Source organism: Sminthopsis crassicaudata, chromosome 3 (genome assembly GCF_048593235.1).
Source record: "Sminthopsis crassicaudata isolate SCR6 chromosome 3, ASM4859323v1, whole genome shotgun sequence".
NCBI lineage: Eukaryota > Metazoa > Chordata > Mammalia > Dasyuromorphia > Dasyuridae > Sminthopsis > Sminthopsis crassicaudata.
The window spans coordinates 399,168,675-399,187,550 of NC_133619.1; the positions used below are offsets into that span (position 1 = coordinate 399,168,675).

General features: G+C 37.5%; 1 long non-coding RNA gene across 1 annotated transcript in view; it reads right to left on the reverse strand.

Moving 5' to 3' along the window:
- LOC141562634 (uncharacterized) overlaps positions 1-18,670 on the reverse strand; it is a 153,999-nt gene extending 135,329 nt beyond the window's left edge. Inside the window, exons 1-2 of the long non-coding RNA XR_012488214.1 lie at positions 18,444-18,670; positions 18,301-18,360 (exon numbers count right to left, since the gene is read on the reverse strand). This is a non-coding gene — a long non-coding RNA (uncharacterized LOC141562634). The remainder of the gene's footprint in view (positions 1-18,300; positions 18,361-18,443) is intronic.
- Between the last annotated feature and the right edge of the window lie 206 nt (positions 18,671-18,876).

Sequence of the window (18,876 nt, forward strand, 5' to 3'; positions counted from 1 at the left end):
CAAGACATCAGGTCAATGAGCATGGAAAGATGGTCCATGAATAAACTTCACTATGAATAATTTGTCTAGAGGTAATTGAAAGTTAAGAATGAGACTGCATTAGAAGAAGACTTGATGGAGGTGGATGTTGGCACTTCCTACAGTAAAAGACAATTTTTTTCAGGACAGTGGCAGCTGGGGAGGGGAAGTGGCACTGTTTACCAAATGCTTCTGTTCTGCTCCTTAGTCACCCTGGGCTCTGTGCCCATCACTGATTGGTCTCTTAGCAGCCCCAGACACCCTCCTCTCTGTCTGGTCTACAGACCAGACACAACATTAATCACCACATTCAGAAACTGTTCCATTTTAAATGTCAGATGTCCCCTTAAGTAAGGGTTTGTAGGAAAACAATTCCCTTCTTAGTTATTCTTTCCCATAAAGATAAATGTCCTAGGTCCCCAAAATTCTTATGTACCCCCTTGATAGGAAGACTTGGCATACAGGATTGAGATGCTTTTAAGAAGCAAAGAAAAAAGCAAAATATTATCAACACTGATAAATCAATCACAAATGGTTTTCAAAAATTAACTGAAAAGCAAAGTGCTCATTTTCAGTAAGTGCCTGGTTTCTTGAAAATTCCCAAAATGGCCTCCTGTATAGGTGATCTAGTATTCATTGGCTTCAGCTGGAAATTTCATGTCTAAGTTACTTGTTTCTTTTCTCCCAGATGAAATGAGTAAGATGTTGAATCATTACCAGAAAGGGCATGGCCATATTGAAACAGAAAGCCTGTATTTTGATATATTGGTTCTAACTCTCCTACTTTTATATCTCTTGGGCAGTGGGAGTCCCTCCACTGGGACTCAGTTTTTTCTGACAATAAAATGCAACACTATTATTCAGTCATGTCCAACTCTTTGTGATTCCATGTGGGATAAAGATACTGGAGTACTTTGACATTTCCTTCTCAAAAAAAATGCAAGATGGGACAAACATTTATTAAATACTTAATGTGTGCACTATGCTAGATACTATGCAAAATTTAATTACTTAGTCCCATTCCCTAGGATTTTTTTAGAGCTTAAATTTAAATGGGATTGTATAGATCCAGAGCAAGACTGAAACTGTTTCATCTGCTTCCTGCATTTAGGAAATTGAGGCTCTCTCTAGGTCATATAGATAGTACATGACAGAGATGGTATGTGAACTCAGTTCTGATTCCTGAGCCAGTGTTAGTTCCACTATAGGAAGACTGGGACAATGTAGATTACTACAATACACACTATTACATAATAACTACATTAGACAAGTACAAAACAAATGTCTACAGAAGGTCACTTGGGAAAGATCAATACTAACTAGAAGATCAAGGAAAACTTCCTTGAAAAAGACTATATTTGATTTGGGATCTCTTAAATCAGGTGGGCCAACTAGACTTGCAATGACAGGTTGGACTCAGACTTTCTAAGGTCTCTTATAGCTATGATCTTCCATAACAATGAGCTCCTATGTTCTGGATTCATGCATTGCAATCTGTCCTTTCTCCAGGACTGAGATGTCAATCAGTAGAGTAACTCAGTTTAATGAATTAAAACAGTATTGAATAAGTACCTCATCATATCATGGTCTTTGGAGCTGGGGAGGCACCTTAGAGATCACTTAATGAGCATTTAATTTAACTCCCTTCTTTTGCAGATAAGAAAATTAGGGCCTAGGGAGATGAAGTCCAAGGTGACAGAGGAAATAGCAAAGCATATATTTATGCCTGACCATCCTGATTCCAAATTTAGCAGACCAGATTCCTGTAAAGATGATATCTAGATCACTGTGCTATACTGGAGGAAAGATTCAACTTGACATAGCTCTAGTCTTAGAAGATTTCCCTACATGAGAGATTAACAAGGATAAAGTAGGTCAAGGACTGATGAGGCAGGCAGGCACAGTGAACTAGTTATTCAAGGTAAGAGGAAGAAAGCATCGTTTTTAACCTGAGGGTGGTTATGTGTGGGAGGGAAGTTGATTTTGGTCAAGAATGATATTAGAGGTAACTTCACAGAGAAAGTGGCATTTGTCCAGGATAAGAGAGAGAACAGAATTTCAATTCACAGAGACTATTAAGAAGGGAAAGTGATAAAAGTATAAGACAAAGGACCTTTTAGTTTCTTAAACTGAAGATATGAACACTACCAAATAATAATAATGATAATAATAATAAAATAGCTAGCATTTACATAAAACATAAAACATTTTATGTTTTAATTTCATTTTCTCCTTAAAACAACAAAATATATATGTTATATAACCCTCTGAGATATATCACCTCCATTTTTGTAGATAAAGAAACTGAGGCTGAGAGGGGATTAAATTGCAGCTCAGGGTCTTGTAGTTTCAATGAGTGGAAGGCAGGATATAAATATAGTCCTTCTTGACTCAAGACTCAGACTTTACCCATTGTGCCAGCTAGCTGAAGCACCTAGGTTGCACCCCAAAATGAAACTAGGAAGCTTTCTCTCCAGAAAATACATTTGACCACTGGCTTTGATCAATTATATCTCCAATGGTACAAACTCTTCCCTGACCCCTTCTGATTTCCAAGCACAGTGAGACTGGAAAGGAGAAAAGAGGAAATTATTTGCTCTGAAGTCTACTTATTTGGGGTCTTCTGGCTTACATAATCTTCCCCTTACCAGAAAAACTGCCAAGCCCAATTTCTTCCCATCCCCAACTACCCTAGCCTTCCCTTTCTCCCCTACTCTTCAGCTTCCCAGCTGTGATATGGTTAAAAATCATAGTGAACGCTTCTTGAAGATAAATATTTCAAAATCTTGTTCACATCCTTGCCAGATGGCTGCATTTTACACTTCCAACTGTGTCAGACTTCTGACACATTCTGAAACTTCCATCTTATAGTCTGTTATGCCATTCTCCAATAGGGTTTTGGGGTGGAAGGTCCAAACAACTCCATTGGTTAACTGGAACCAACGTAGCTCAGATCATTCCATCCAGAAATGACACAACTGCAAAATGTTCTAATCAGACCACACGATTCTCACTAGTCTCCCCCATACCTTGACTTTCTCGAGCCCTAAGTAGAAAAGACTTGTAATTCTGGATACTTACAAAGTCCTACCTCTTCCTTCTGATTTCCTACTGATTAGTTGTTTGAACCTCATCCCAAACATCACCTGCTCTAGAAAACCTTCTTTGATACCATCGTGGATAATGATTTGTATTTTCAGGATTCACATACATTTTCTTATTGTATTTCTCTTATTCTTCTTTGTGTTATATTGTGTCAGTTATTCTGCATAGGTCACAGAAGAAAGATTTAGAGCAGGCCTATTATATTGTAGGGCAGTTGGTTGTACAGTAGATAGAGCACTAGGCTCACAATCAGGAAAACTCACCTTTATGAGTCCAGATCTGATCTTACACACTAACTGTGGGACCTGGACTTAACTCTCTTTGCCTCGGTTTTCTCATCTGTAAGAAAAGCTGGAGAAGAAAATGACAAAGAATTCTAGCTGTCTGTCCTTTCTTGAAGAGGATCATAGCATCTGGGAGGTGACGCCACGATGTGCAAGTGAGTTGGATTTAAGTGAGGGGTAAACTGTGCAAAGTCATCAACCTCACTTTCTCCTCAAGAGCCAAATGGGTCCAGTGGCAAGACTGGACTATTGGAGATGCAGTGGGAGATCTTGGTTTTCCCCAAATCTCAGTTTGACTAAGGCAACACCCATTCAGTAATTAAGGGCAGGTGAGAAATGAGGCAGAGAATGGCCTCTTTTTCCTAATTAAATAAGTATGGGAACAGAAAACCCTCAGGATTTCTGGCCAAAACAAAAACAATTGCTATTTGCATTCATTCTGAGCCAATCAGGACCCAAGGGAGGCTTGGTCTGGGACCTATTGTTGTTAATCAATGGCAGAGTGATTTGGATTTAAGCAAGGTCCTTAAGGGAAAAAAAAAATCTAGCCTACAAATCTTAAGATGTCTTTTGATGTTTCAGCAATCAAATTTTATATTTCTTTGGGCAAAGCACCTTGGACTGAGGGAAAGGAAGGGAAAGAAGAAAGAAAAAGAAAAAAGAAAGAGCTATGTTGGACAACTGCTTTGTTTCAATCAAGTCCCAGTGGGACAGCTCCTACAACTACTCACGGAAGTTTTGTTTGTCCTTTGGCTACTACATGCCAGACACTGTGCTAAATGCTGTACAAATGTAATCTACTGTGATTCTTCCTGAGGTACAATTATTATGCCTATTTATAGTTGAGGAAACTGAGGAAGGTGATTTGCCCAGGATCACATTGCTAATAAGTGTCTGAGGCAGATTTGAACCGAGAATGAAGGGTAGCAGCTTCTGACAAGAGAAAGATTTTATAAGCTACTTTTCTTGACTCCAACCCCAGCACTCTATATATTACAGCATCTCTCTATTTCATAGAAGATTTATATCCTTAGAAAATACAAACAAGAAATCAAACCAACCCACTCTTACCACAATGTTTGTTTCCCAAATCTTTGGCTAGTTTAGGAAAAGGGTGATAGAATGAATGAAAGCTACAGAGGTAAAGGAGAATTCTGGAAAGATGGAAGAATAGGTCAGAAAATTCTAAGTCCTCCAGATTTCCCCCACAAACAAAACAAAATTGTACCTCAGGGGGACTGTGGCCTGGTGAATAACAAATAAAAGAGTTGGGGCAGAACTGGATCTTCCTGGGACAATCAAAGAAGACCTAGAAGAAAGCCCCCAGGATGGAGATTTAACCAATGCGAAATGACTAAATCTGCTGAAACCAAGCAGGGATCCTTAGGGATAGCTGGGTTTAGAGGTAGCTTCAGCCCCAGCCACAGAAACTTTCACCTCCCCCACAATGTGGGAAGTGGATGTCTGAATCCAGGAAGAAGCAGGGAACCTCTGCTAATAAGGAACACCAGCACCAGATGTGTTGCTGAGGTGAGGCCCTGGATGAGAAGAAGCACTTGGTGAGTGCAGAAACAGTGGGACAGGGAAGTTGCTGGCTTTAAGCCAGTGGTCCTCAAACTTTTTAAATAGGGGGCCAGTTCACTGTCCTTCAGACTGTTGGAGGGCTGGACTATAGTAAAAACAAAAACTCACACTCTGTCTCTGGACCTCAGCCCATTTGCCATAATCCGGTGGGCCGCATAGACGTCCTCAGCAACGGCATATGGCCCGCAGGCCATAGTTTGAGAACCCTGCTTTAAGCATTTCCAGGAGGGTGGAGTTTTTGGTTTTGGGTTCCAGGTTAAAGGGGAGAACTGAAGTGAAGCCAGAGGCACCATCCTCCTCATCACAGATTTAGAGGTGATTATACTAACATGAGTAGAGAAAAGAGAAAGAACTCAACTATACTCTTTGAAAACTAGAATTGGGTAAAGAGAAGTCAGAGAAGTTACAAGAGACCAAGACATAATAAAACAAAATATAAAGAAGAAAAAAATTTTAAATGTGAGATATAAGAAAAACAACCAATCTGGAGAATAGAACAGGAAGAGAAAACATAAGAATAATTGGATTAGCTGAAAGGTCTGACAAAAAAGAATTTTGATATAACAATGTAAGAACAAACCAAAGAAAATTGTCCTGAAGTGATAGAACAAGAGGGGAAAGTAGAAATAGAAAACCCCCCACCAATCACCACCTGAAAGAGATCCTAGCAGGAGAAAACACAGGAACATCATTTCTAAATTATGAAACCCCTAGATCAAAAAGAATGTTTCATAAGCAACAACCAAAAAAAAAACAAAACAATTCAAATATGCTGGAGCTATAGTTACACAAGACCAATCAGCAATCACAATAAAGGACTGCAAGTCCTGGAATATTACATATTAAAAACCCACAAAATTGTGGCTAAAAATCTTATATCCAACAAAATTAAGTATATCATTGAATGGAAAAAAATGGTCATTTAATGAATTGTTAGGAAGTCTGAGGTTTTGATTTGAACTCAGGAAGAAGAGTCTTTCAATGTCAGCCCCAGCACTCTAGTGCCCCCTAATTGTCCCGTCTTAACAATCAGAACTGTCCAAAAATGGAATAGAATGTCTTGTGGATGATGAGTCCTTCATAACTGAAATTATTTAAGCAGAAAATGGATGACCATTTGTTCAGGATATTGCTCACCTCTGCAAACTGTCCTCCACACAGGTGCCACATTAATATGCCTAAGGCACAGGTCTGATAGGATCATTCTCTCTTTAAAACTTTCCAGTACCTTTCCAACATAAAATATAAATCCCCTGGTTTATCATTTAAATCCATTAACAATATAACTTCAGTCTCCCTTTCCAGGCTTGTCAAAAATTAATCTCCTCACATGCTATTGTCCAGTCAAACCAGTTTATGGGGTCTTTGAACATGCTTGGAATGTGGTCCTCCCTCATATCTGTCTCTAAAACTCCTTTTAGTTCCTTTTCAGCTCTACATCTATTATCTTAAGTTTCAGTTCAAGGTTCACCTTCACTGACCTGCTCAGTTGGAGGTGCTCTCTCTCCTCCCCCCAATATTACTTTGCACTCATTTTTTATACTTCATATTCATTTTTCATGTTCTTTCACTCAGAGTATAAGTTCTGTGGAGGCAGAAATTGTCTTGTTTTATATCTGTGCACTCCCAGCATTTAGCACAATTCCTGGTACATGGTCGGTGCTTAATAAATGCTTACTAAATGAATGAGTAAATGTTATAGAGGGAAATTATAATTTGGATAAGAGATTAAATTACTTTTCAGCTCTAAGTCTTTGTGCAGTTCTGTGGGTTTGGGGATCAATGTCTGGCCAACTTCTGATATAAGCAATAGATTTCAAAGGGGAGAAAAGTGAGCATATGAAATTATTTACCAAGACAGAGTGATTAGGGACTGAAATTAGGCACTGATGTTGCAAAGAGGCTGGGCAGATTGAGGAGACAGATTCCAGGAGAAATCTTATTTTTACCTGCAGAGAAAGAAGAGATTCAGGAGCTCCATGAATACTCAGCACCTTCCTCATTAACATGAGAAATGTCATGTCCTTGGCAGGATCTTCTGTTTTCTTTTAGTGCAATGCAGTTAGTTGTTAGGGCATTAACAGAGCGGGAGCTTTCTGCTAGCCTTGCCAATGAGCCTCATATAAGACCCAGGAGGAATTGTTATCATCCTCATGCTGTCTGCTAAAGAGGCTGGCAAAGAAGCCACTTTTTGTCACTTTGTGTGTATGTGTGTATATATATACACACATACACACACACACGTGTGTGTGTGGGTATATACATGTATGTCTGTGTATATTCTTATATACATTCAAATGTCTACACACATACATATATGCTTGTATATACACACACCCTTCTTGTAGAGCATGTATTCATAACAGGACTTCAGAGAGCATCTATATAGTCCAGCCCTCTCTGTACAGAAATTCTTTATCATCCCCAACAAATGAATATATAACCTTTCCTTAAAGATCAAATGACAACATACATACATACATATATATATATATATGCATATATATACATATATATGTATATATGCTGGTTTGTATGCTTTGGAGTATTATATAAATGCTAATTATTATTATTATTAATAATCTTCAGCTTTAAAAGGGAACCTGTTATCACTTGAGTCAGCTAATCATAGACAGAAAATCCTCTGTTTAGAGACCTACCTTTTCTTGGGTCAGACTATATTCTTCTTGTTCTTGTTCATGCTTGGTGCACTCCTCTCTCTCTCTCTCTCTCTCTCTCTCTCTCTCTCTCTCTCTCTCTCTCTCTCTCCCTCTCTCTCTCTCTCTCTCTCTCTCTCTCTCTCTCTCTCTCTCTCTCTCTCTCTCTCTCTCTCTCTCTCTCTCTCTCTCTCTCTCTGTCTCTCTCTCTCTCTCTCTCCCTCCTTCTCTCTCTCTCTCTCTCTCTCCCTCCTTCTCTCTCTCTCTCTCTCTCTCTCTCTCTCTCTCTCTCTCTCTCTCTCTCTCTCTCTCTCTCTCTCTCTCTCTCTCTCTCTCTCCTCAAAGCACACACTTTAGCTTTTCTCTTCCTTGCTTGAGATATACAACTTTTGAGTAATTGGTGCCTATATGCCTATGCTACCAGAGGGAGTTAAAAAAAAAAAAAAAAAGAGGAGGTAGGGAACTAATCCTACTTGTCTGTTATCATCATCTCTCCAGGCAGCCCATTCTGTTTTGATGTAGCTCCACTTCCTTCCATCAAGTCTAAATCTGTGTCTTTGTAACTTCTACCATTGCTATTGGCTATGCCTTCTGGAGCCTAAAACTTCCAAATGACAATGGACAGAGACTATGCTTGTGATCCTCTTTATCCTCTGCCAAAGCTGGTTGGTATTTTCTTTGCAACTTATATTCTTAGAAGGTGCCTAGAGCACTGAGAAGTTAAGGGACTTGTCCAGGAACATGTAGCTCTGTACATTAGAGGCAGAGATCTGAATCCTTCAAATACATGAATGAAGACTGCTTTCATGTTCTTTCCTTCAGGCTAAATATCTTCAGTTTCTTCAACCAGTCCTCCAATGAATTGGACTCAAGGCTCTTTGTCATCTTGGTTGTCCTCTTGTCACTGTCTAGTTTGTTAGTATCTTTGGTAAACAGTGGGACCCAGAATGGAACAGAATAGCTTGATGTGGTCTGACCAGACACAGAGCAGAGGGGAACAATCACCTCTTTATGCTTGGAAATTATGCCTCTTAAAGCAGCCCAAATTGGCATTGACTCTTTTGGCTATTGTATCCTACATTGAAACATTATTGACTCATATTGAGCCTTTATGCAGTCCAATTATGGAGCATCTCACTGACACTCTGCACTGTTTCCATCTTCCATCATTATGCTTGGTAAACAAGTGTTTTGGGGTTTTATCCAGCTAAAGGCACTATACCAGGGTCTTACAGCAGGAAATAGAACTTGATTCTTTCTCTACCTAGGATTTTAGCCTCCTCTCTCCAATGGAATGTTAGAAACTTCCTGCTGCTCTATCAGCACCTGGAAAGATCACTATCCTTGAATTCAGAATATTTCCTATGTTCAAGCCCAAGTCACTGTGAGACCTCTGGTTAGTTATTTCAAGTTTCTGAACCTCAATTTCCTCACCTGTAAAATGGGATTGAATAACTTTTACTCCAGTTGAATTTATTTACTTCAAAGTATGCAAAGTACCTTACCATACATCATCTCATGCAACCTAATCATCAATCAACATAATCCTCATACAACCCTGTGAACTAAGTTTTTATTTTCATCCCAATTCTACAAATAAAGTGAATCTCAGAGACTTTAAGTGACTTGTATAGGATCACACAGCTAATAAGCATCAGAGATGAGATTTGAACCCTGGGAAGCTTTATGCTACAATGGAAAGCTCTATTGCAAAAGGGTCTGCATTTGAAAGCTAATTTCTCCTATTAACTACCCATGTAACTCTGGACAAACCATTTAACCTTAGTGGGCCTCAGTTTCTTTATCTGTAAAATGAAGGGAAAAAGACTTGGGAGTTCTAAAATCTATAAGGAACAAGAAATCAGCCATTTATCACTATGCTCCTTGAAATATGGAAACACTGGAATTTACTGAATTGGGGGTGACATCTTTAGTCAAATCAATTTGGCAGTTGTATGAAACATGCATTAGTATTGAGAGAAGCTTGATAGAGGGGGATCAAATAGGAGGCTATTCTAATTCTGATGAGGGTTTTAATTAGTGGTGACTGTGAGTGATGGGAAAAAGACATTTGTGAGTAATCCTATAGAGATGGAAAAGTTATATAAGACTTGGTCCCAATTGTTTATGTGATATGAATGAGAGTAAGGAGTTCTTGATAACACCTGAATAGGAGAGAACCAGGGAAGAGTAGTGTCATGTGAAAACTTAGGAAGCAGACAGGCAGGACCCAGAAGGGGAGTGCCGTGAACAGTGACATATGCTACAGAGAGGTCAAAATGGATTAGACTTCAGAAAGGCCAGTTGATGGGTAAATAAGAGATCATTGCCCATTTGGAAAGCAATTCCATTTGGATGATTGGGTCCAGTCAGATTATGTAGCTGACAGGAGAGGAAATGAGGCAGAGTATGTCTTTTTTCAAGGAGTTTGGCTGAGAAAGAAAGAAAAAAATATAAGATATTGGAACTAGTTGGTTGGAACTAGTGAGGACTTCTTTTTTTGTTCACTTAATAGATTTTTTTTTTAGTTACATGTAAAAGTAGTTTCAACATTCAATTTTTAAAGTTTTGAGTTCCTCCTTTCCTTCCTCCCCTCCCCGAGACAGCAAGCAATCTGCTATAGGTTATACATGTACAATAATTTTAAACATATTTCCACTTTAGTAATGTAAAAGAAAAAAACAGAACAAAAGGGAAAGATTATGAGAAAGAAAAAAAAACAAAAGAAAACAAAAAAGGTGAAAGTAGTATACTTCAAAGTATATTCAGTCTCTTTTTTTGGGGGTGTGGGTGGCATTTTCTATCCCAAGTCTGTTGGAAATGTTTTGGATCACTGTGTTGTTGAGAAGAGCTACATCTATCATAGCTGACCATCGCACAATTTTGCTGTTACTTTGTACAATGTTCTTATTGTAATGTTCATTTCCTTGTCAGGATTTTTTAAGAATGAAGAAGACTTGGGTGTGTTTATAGGTGACAGAGAAGAACCAGTAGATAAGGAAAGATTTAAATTTAGAGAAGGACAGGGAAGAGAATTTGGTTGAAGAAGGCAGAGAAAGGAAAGATGTAAAGGGAGTAAGCTTTAGTGAGAAGCTCTTAATAATAAATATAGCTAATATTTATATAGCTTCTACTACATGTCAGGTTCTATACTAAGCATTGATTATCACAACAACTCTGGGAGGTAGGTACTATTTTATTCCCATTTTACAGATGAGGAAAGTGAGGGGGAAAGTGCTTAAATAACACCACGTGACACTCAGATACTTAGCTGCTAAGTGTCTGAGGCTGAATTTGAACTCCAGACAGAGCAGAAGCTCCTGGAGTTGAACTCTTTTGAATGGCTAGAGAATGATGATATTCACCAAGGAAGTCATCTTAGATTAGGTGTGAGTTAAGGATCTAATGATCAATGAGGACATTTTTTTTTTTTTTTCCTGAGGCATTTGGGGTTAAGTGACCTGCCCAGGATCACACAGCTAGGAACTGTTAAGTGTCTGAGACTAGATTTGAACTCAGGTCCTCCTGACTTCAGGGCTGGTGCTCTATCCACTGCGCCACCTAGCTGCCCTCAATGAGGAAAAAAAAAAAAAACAAAAAAAACACTTTTTTATTAAATAAAAACACACCACAAGGATATAAATTGACAGGTGCCACTCTCTAGGAACCTACTGTTGGTGAATAATAGTGGCCCTTAGGGGAATAAATAGTCTAGCAAATCCAAAGAGCTATACATTTTCTTCAATATTGGTTTAGTCATCAAAAATTAAAATTCAGTACATTTAATTAATTCCTCTTCTCTGTCTTTTTTTTTCAGTAATAGATTAGTACTTTTATTTTTTTTTTTTTTGTATTCCTTACACTAGATCCAACTTTCTATTTTTTTTTTTACAATTTTCATTTCTTTTTCTTTTCTTTTCTTTTCTTTTTTTTTTTTTTTTTACAAAAATTTTATGCATAGGTAATTTTCCAGCATTGACAATTGCAAAACCTTTTGTTTCAACTTTTCCCCTCCTTCCTCCCACCCCTTCCCCCAGATGGCAGGTTAACCAATACATGTTAAATATGTGAAAGTATAAGTTAAATACAATATATATATATATATATATATATATATATATATATACATGTCGAAACAGTTATTTTGCTGTATAAAAAGAATTGCTCTTTAAAACAGTGTACAATTAGCCTGTGAAGGAAGTCTCTTCTCTGTCTTTGTAAATAGGAACCATGGATTCTCTATAAATAATCAATGATCTTCAGCCTTAGGGCTGCAGTTCTTTAGCGCTCCAAGTCAGAGCAGAGTGAATAAATAAAAAATTATTGATAAATAATGTGGGGCAACATTACAAGAAATTTGCCAATGTTTGCATAAGCAAATTACAATTGGCACTAGACACCAAAGAACTTCACTCAATCTGTGCAAATAAACAAGAAGGCAACACAGATCCAAAGTATCATTTTCTGGGGTGCACTACGTAAAAAGGACTGCTATCATGCATGCCCACCCAGAGTGCTCACTCACCAAAGGAGCAGTCTCTGAGCCCCCAAAAACTATAGTTAGTGATCGCTTTGGGCTCAGGAAAAAAATTGATGATAAAGTTCACATAAGATAGTTCCTTATCTGGGAATTTTGACACTTAGGGAAAAGCCAATCGAGTGGGAGAGGGAAGACTTGAGGAAGATAGAGACGTGTGATGTGGTTTCCAGGTCAAAGGTTCTGTAGGTAGTGCAGCTTAGTCAGGTGTATCAACACCTGGAGAGGGAGGTGGGCCCAAGAAGAGGCATAAAATAAAAATGGGACCATTAAGGGGCAGCTTTCTGGGACTAGCTAAGAAAGAGAACATACTTCTTCACAGTTACCCTTCACCAGTTCCATATCATACAGCATGACTGCCCCAAGACTCATTGGGTATAAGTAGTTGGGGCAAAATCCTGGTTGCCTCATACTAGTTATACCTCTGACATATGTTAAATGCAGCCACAGAACTCAAGCAAAAATGCTTATTTTAAATTGGCATTTTCTTGACAAAGTTTTACAAACAGCCATTTCTATTCTGATTTCCCATTCTATTGAAGGTATGCACCACAAAAATTACCAAGATGGTTACAAACTTAACACAAGTTTTCCTTAGTAAAAATCCCTCTGGGCATATGCTCTTGAAAAATGAGATCAACTCTCTCTGTGTCTGTCAATATTCAGGCATATGCTCTCCTTGAAGAGCAATAACTCATACAAAATGAGCTAAAGTTTTGAAAGGTATATTGCTATCAGATGGAGCAAGAAACTCTTTAGGATGCAGGGTCATTCCTGGTAATGGTAAGAAAGACTGAAACTTTAGGGGTGGCCTTCAAATTAGCAGTTTCCTCAAATGTACTATAAAAGCAATTAACTGATGATACGATCCAGGACATAGACTTCCATCACAATCTGAAGGATACTTGTTATCTCCATTTATAGACTATAAGTTCTTTGAAGGCAGGCCATCTTGCTTTTATACTTTGTATTCTCAATGCCTAGAAAGTGTCTGGCATGTATTAATTATTTGATAAATTCTTGTTGATTGACTATCTCTTTTTATTTCTAAATTGTCATTTCCTTCGTACAGGTGGAGAATGAGGAAGAGAAAGATGAATAATAATAGTTTCCATCTATATAGTACTCTAAGATATACAAAGCAATTTATATTAATTGCCTGATTTGATCTTTGCATCCAACCTGGGAAGTAAGTGTTATTATTGTTCCCTTTTTGCAGATGAGGAAACTGAGGTTGAATGAATGACTTGCCCAGGATTATAGAGATAATAGGTCTCTGAGGAAGGATTTAGCTGAGGTCCTGCCAACTCTTCAGTATTTCAGTTACCATACCACCTCTGGAAATAACTCACCCATGCAAACCGTCTGTCTCAGACTTCAGTACATGTCTTTGATTTCAAGCCAAACTGTCTTCATCTTGGTGAAGAAAGTGACATCTGACATTCAGCTTAGAATCCTACAACTGAATGTAGGGGGAACCATATCACAAATGGGTGTATTAAAAACACTGCCTGTCATTCAAAACCCTTAAGTTTTTACAGAAGTTTTAGACTTGACCTTGGCAAGTCTTACCCATCTGCAACAAGAATGGAAAACACTGATAAGGATAATGAAAATGAAATATCTATTGTCTCAGAAATTTTTTCCTGAACCTCCCTCCAGCTTTTGTAATAAGAGTGGAGAGCACTGACAGGGAAAATGAAAATGGAAATAAATTCGAATTATGTCTCATAAAAGCTTTCCCTATCCCTTGAGTTTCTAATATCCCATCCCTGAAAAAATTAGCTTCTATTTGTTGCATTTATTTTGTATAAGCTTAATTACATATGAATTATCTTTACAGAATATAAACATTTTACTTTGGTTTTCTGTTATGCTCAGTGCCAGGAAAAGTGTCAGGCATATATTAGATATGTAATAAATTCTTGATGATTAACTAAGTCTTTTTATTTTTAAATTAAATTTTATTTTATTTTCAGATCCTCATTTGCTTCACTACCCTCCCCCTTTCCTTCTCTTCAATTGAGAAAGTAAAGAAAATAAAACTCCTATTATAAACAGGTACAGCTAATCAGAACAAGTTCCCACACTGGCCATGACCAGAAAAAAAAGCATCTCAGTCTGTATTCAGAGACCACCAGATAGTCTATTTATCTTAGATTTTCTGGATTTGTGGTTGGTCATTGTGTTGATTAGTTTGTAATAGATTTGAAACTTTTTGATATTCATATTTACATGAAGAACTATATAACTAGAACCAATAAATCAACAAGCATTTATTAAGTACCTACTACTTTTCAGGTACTGAAGCTTCAAATACAAAAAATTCTCTTAAGAAGCTTACATTTAATCAAGAATATTTTATTTCTGTGGAAATACGTATAGAAGAATTATATATGTTTAATATATATTGGATTACTTGCTGTTTAGGGGAGGGGGAAGGAAGGGAGAAAAATTTGGAACACGAGATTTTGCAAGGGTGAATGTTGACTATTTTTGCATGTATTTTGAAAATAAATAATAAGAATAAGAATGAGAATAAGAAGAATATTAATTGACTGCTATCCAAACTGGATGATGAACATATAAAGACAGAATTTGTCCAAAGAAATATAACACATTCACCAGAAAAGCAAATACAGGATCTATCTATGTATATGTATATTACATATTATTCAAGATGGAAAGGAGCCCTAACAACTTTTATCATCCAGAACATATATCACAATCCAAATGACTGAACAACTAATCTTTAATTAAATAAACATTTGTTAAATACCTAGCCATATAATCAAGAACTTAAAACAACAACAACAAAAAAATCTATAACCTCATTTCCCTTATTCCCAGCATGCTACAGATGAAGAAAATAAGACCCAGAGAAAAAGAAATTTGTCTGAATTCATGCAGAGGATAAATAGCAGAGTCAGGATTCAATACTTCTGACTCCAAATTAAATGCTTTTCTCCATAAGTCAGAGTATTGTAGTACAGTAGAAAGACTTGGAATAAAGAAAATCTGAGTTCTAATCTTACCTCTGACACAAATTAGACAAGTCGCCTAACTCCTCAGCCTCAGTTTCTTTTTCTGTAAAATGGGGATTACCTTTTGTGTCTAACTTACAGAATTGTTCTGAGGTTCAAGTGAAAGAATGTGTTTTGTAAATCTTAACTAAATGTTGAATATTAGCTAAATGTCAGCTATTATTTTCACTACCATGTGGCCAAGAAGAATCGGTTTGGTATAGAAAACTATCAAAGAAGACTTGGATTAGTGTCCTATCTTTGATACATATTGATTGACTGTGATTGTGAGGAAGCTACTTTTCCTTTTTATACTCTGGGAAAGACTATTAAGATGATAAATTGCAGAGAAGGTGCTGATCTTTCTTGAGAGGATGCTCTCTTTTGGAGATTTCCTATATCAATGAAATCCTAGGTGAAGTCCCTGCCCTGTGAAGCACAAACTTGACCAGCCCATGTGGAAGAGCAAAAGAGATCATGGACCCCTGCCCTCTAAAAATGGACATGCTAGATGTGCAGGCAAGATTGATAAACAATGAAACAGAGAGCACACAGCTTCAACTCAAGGCTTCTGGAGAGGACCTTGAGTTCTGGAAGGGTGTGCCAGAAGGGAATAAGCTCTGGCAGGGCTGACTGTCTTAATATAGTGTTAGGAAGGTTAGGAAGCCTGTCCAAGGAAACATGGCATTTGCAATCAGACAGCAAAGCGAGCCAGCTCTATTGAAGGAAGATATGAAATGAAGCAATCAGAGAGAATGATAGAATAAGGCTGGAGAGAGAATGGGGTAGTTTCTCACTACCTTGTACAGTCTTGAAAGTTTTTTATAGGGTTCTTGACTAAGCCTAGCAGGATGAAGCATTGGGGGAAAGGCATAAGGAGCCTGAACATTGCCTGCTGATTCAAGCTAGCTGTGGATAGAAGGCTCCTTGGGAACTAAAGGGTAATTGATAATATAACTCCTTTCCTTCTAGGGAAGAAGTTTTAGATCACTGTTGTTGGTGAGTTATTTCAGTCTTGTCCAACTTTTGGTGGGCCCCATTTGGAGTTTTTATGGCAAAGCTACTAGAGGGATTTGTCATGGCCTTCTTCAGCTCATTTTACAGGATAAGGAAACTGAGGCAAACAGGGTTAAGTGACTTGCCCAGGGTTGCTGTGTGGCTAAATATCTGAGACCATATTTGAATTCAAGAAGAGTCTTCAGAGAATATAGTATCTTTGAACTCAAAGACTTTTTAGTTTGGGCGGTCTTTATAACCTTAATTCCTAGCACAGTATTTGGCACATAGTAGGCTCTTAATAAAAAAAATTTTAATGGAATGAAGGAATGGCCAGGGAGAATTCTCTCCTTAGGAAATTTGCATTTGAAAATAAAATACTATTTGACCCAAATAAATCTTCTAATTCATGAGATGCTGTGGGAGCAAAAGAAGTAAAATATTTCAGGGAGGAGAGGAAGATATTTTGGTAACAGAGAATTTTGGTAACAGAGATAGCAGTGCTGTTATTAGTTCTCTTAAATTATGTCACATGGTCTACATTCACATAGTTGGCTATTTCTTTTACCCCTACAGAGTTGGTCTTGCCATATGAAAAGCTAGTTTACTCACTGACTTCTTCTTTCATAATACAAAACAGAACACAATTATCTCTTACACATTGTGACTTTCCCCATCATAGTTTTGATATATAGCAGATGAGTATAAGAAATTAAATGGGAATTTGGGGGGGAGTTTTTAGAAGTTATAGATAACATGCAAGGGCCAACAGATGACACAGAAGTTTAGAAACTTAGAAATGCATAAAATAAAATGCATATGTATTGTATTATATAGCATCAACTTATTTTATCTTTTAATATCATAATAATTAAGATTTCTCCGATATGAAGGAAAGGCTAAAAATGTTTTATGTGGATTTTCCAGATTGTGGGGATGCCGTACCCCTCACTCCCATGAAGTGGAAGCCATAACATCTCCCCAACTCAATGATGAGATGTCTTAGGTACAAATAATATCCCTCTCTCTCCAGCTATGCTGCTGCTGCTGCACCTTTCTGATGTCCTAAAAAAGGCCTTTGCCCTTTATTCCTCCTCACTTACCAACAAAACAAGAAGATCTGATTTGGGCTTTTTACTCCCTCTACTCCCTAACTTCCATAATGCCAAATTCTACAGATTGTGACAGCTTTGAAAATTCTGCTAATTCAAAATGTTTAGAAATCTGATGATTAAATCTATGACTCAATCAATAAGTTGGGGATAACCATCCTGGGCAGACAACCAAAAACATCCTATAGAAGGAAATTTCTCAAGAAGTTATTTCATAATATTTTGAGAATTTTAATTCTCAAATGGTTTAAGAAGCTGATTTTATGGTTTAAAGCTTAGGATCCCAACCTCCCAGCTTCAAATCCTCTAGGGAAGCAGGGTTTTAAAAGTCAAAAGGAAAGGAAATTCCACAATCTCTCTCCTACATATGTTCTCCTATTTCAATATTTATACTTCCCAAAAGTTCTTCTTTTTAAAAAATTTTACTTTTTAATCCCCCCTGTTATCTGATTTCAATTCCAAATGCAAACACAAAGCAGGCACAAAAGCATAGGTGCTTACTGATTCGGATAGATACAGTACTTGAGAACTGAGTGAAAACAGATAGTAGAGGTTAACTGCAGTCTTGATTTTAAGTAGAATCTTCTGTTAAAATTATTTCTCTCTCCCCAAGAACTGAGGAGCAAAGAAATAGACTGTTTTAGTCAAAGGCCATAGATTCTAAGCTTAGATTTTCAATTTTTCTTCATTTACAAAAAAGAAACATGATCTCAATCTATTTGTTATTCTGTGGCTAGAAATATAATGCATTATTTGCATGTAAAGTCTTCCCCCATATGAAAACTTTTACTGTACCTTAATTTTTGAAGTCTGAAGAGAGGAGGCCAACTAACAAAGCAGATTAGTCTTTTTTTCCTCTTCAGGGATCAGTGCATTGTAAGTGGCACAAAAGCAACCATTTATTTTCCATAAATCTGTTTCAAGGATCAGTCTATGGACTGATAAATCAGACAGAATCGGTCACCTGAGTTTTAGGAGACTCACCTTGAGTGTCAGGTTCCCAGTGGGTTGTGGGTGGTGTGGTCCATTTGTGATGGGTCCCTTCTGAGAGAAGAAAGGCTTCATGAACAATAGGCTTTGTATATTAGTGAAGGTAAATTTGCAATCTGTCCAGTAGAATTTCTTACCCCTTCAATCGCTCTCCTCCCTCTTCTTATGCTGCTTAACTATCACTGTCTCTTTCAAGCTATGTCCATTAAGATGGCTATGATTTCAATGCTCTTGTCTTCAGCAAATTACCAAAATAGGATTTATGATTCATTGACCCAAATTGCATTCCCACTGGCAGGATCTGTTTAAACCCTGCTCAGCATCGGCATTCTCATTTCTGCAGAAAGCTTGCCTCGCTCTTCTAGAGTTCTAGAATTCTCCAGTCCCAACACAAAGGACACATGAAAAGCTTATCTCTACAGAAGTCCTTGACCAAAGAACATCCCAGACTTGGCAATTTTGTGCATTTTTTTTTTCAAGCTTTGCAAAAGAAAAGTGGTTTGTGTTTTCCGTGGGAGACAATAAAATTACTTGTATAGTAGAGAAAAACCTTAGCATCAGAAGGCCTGG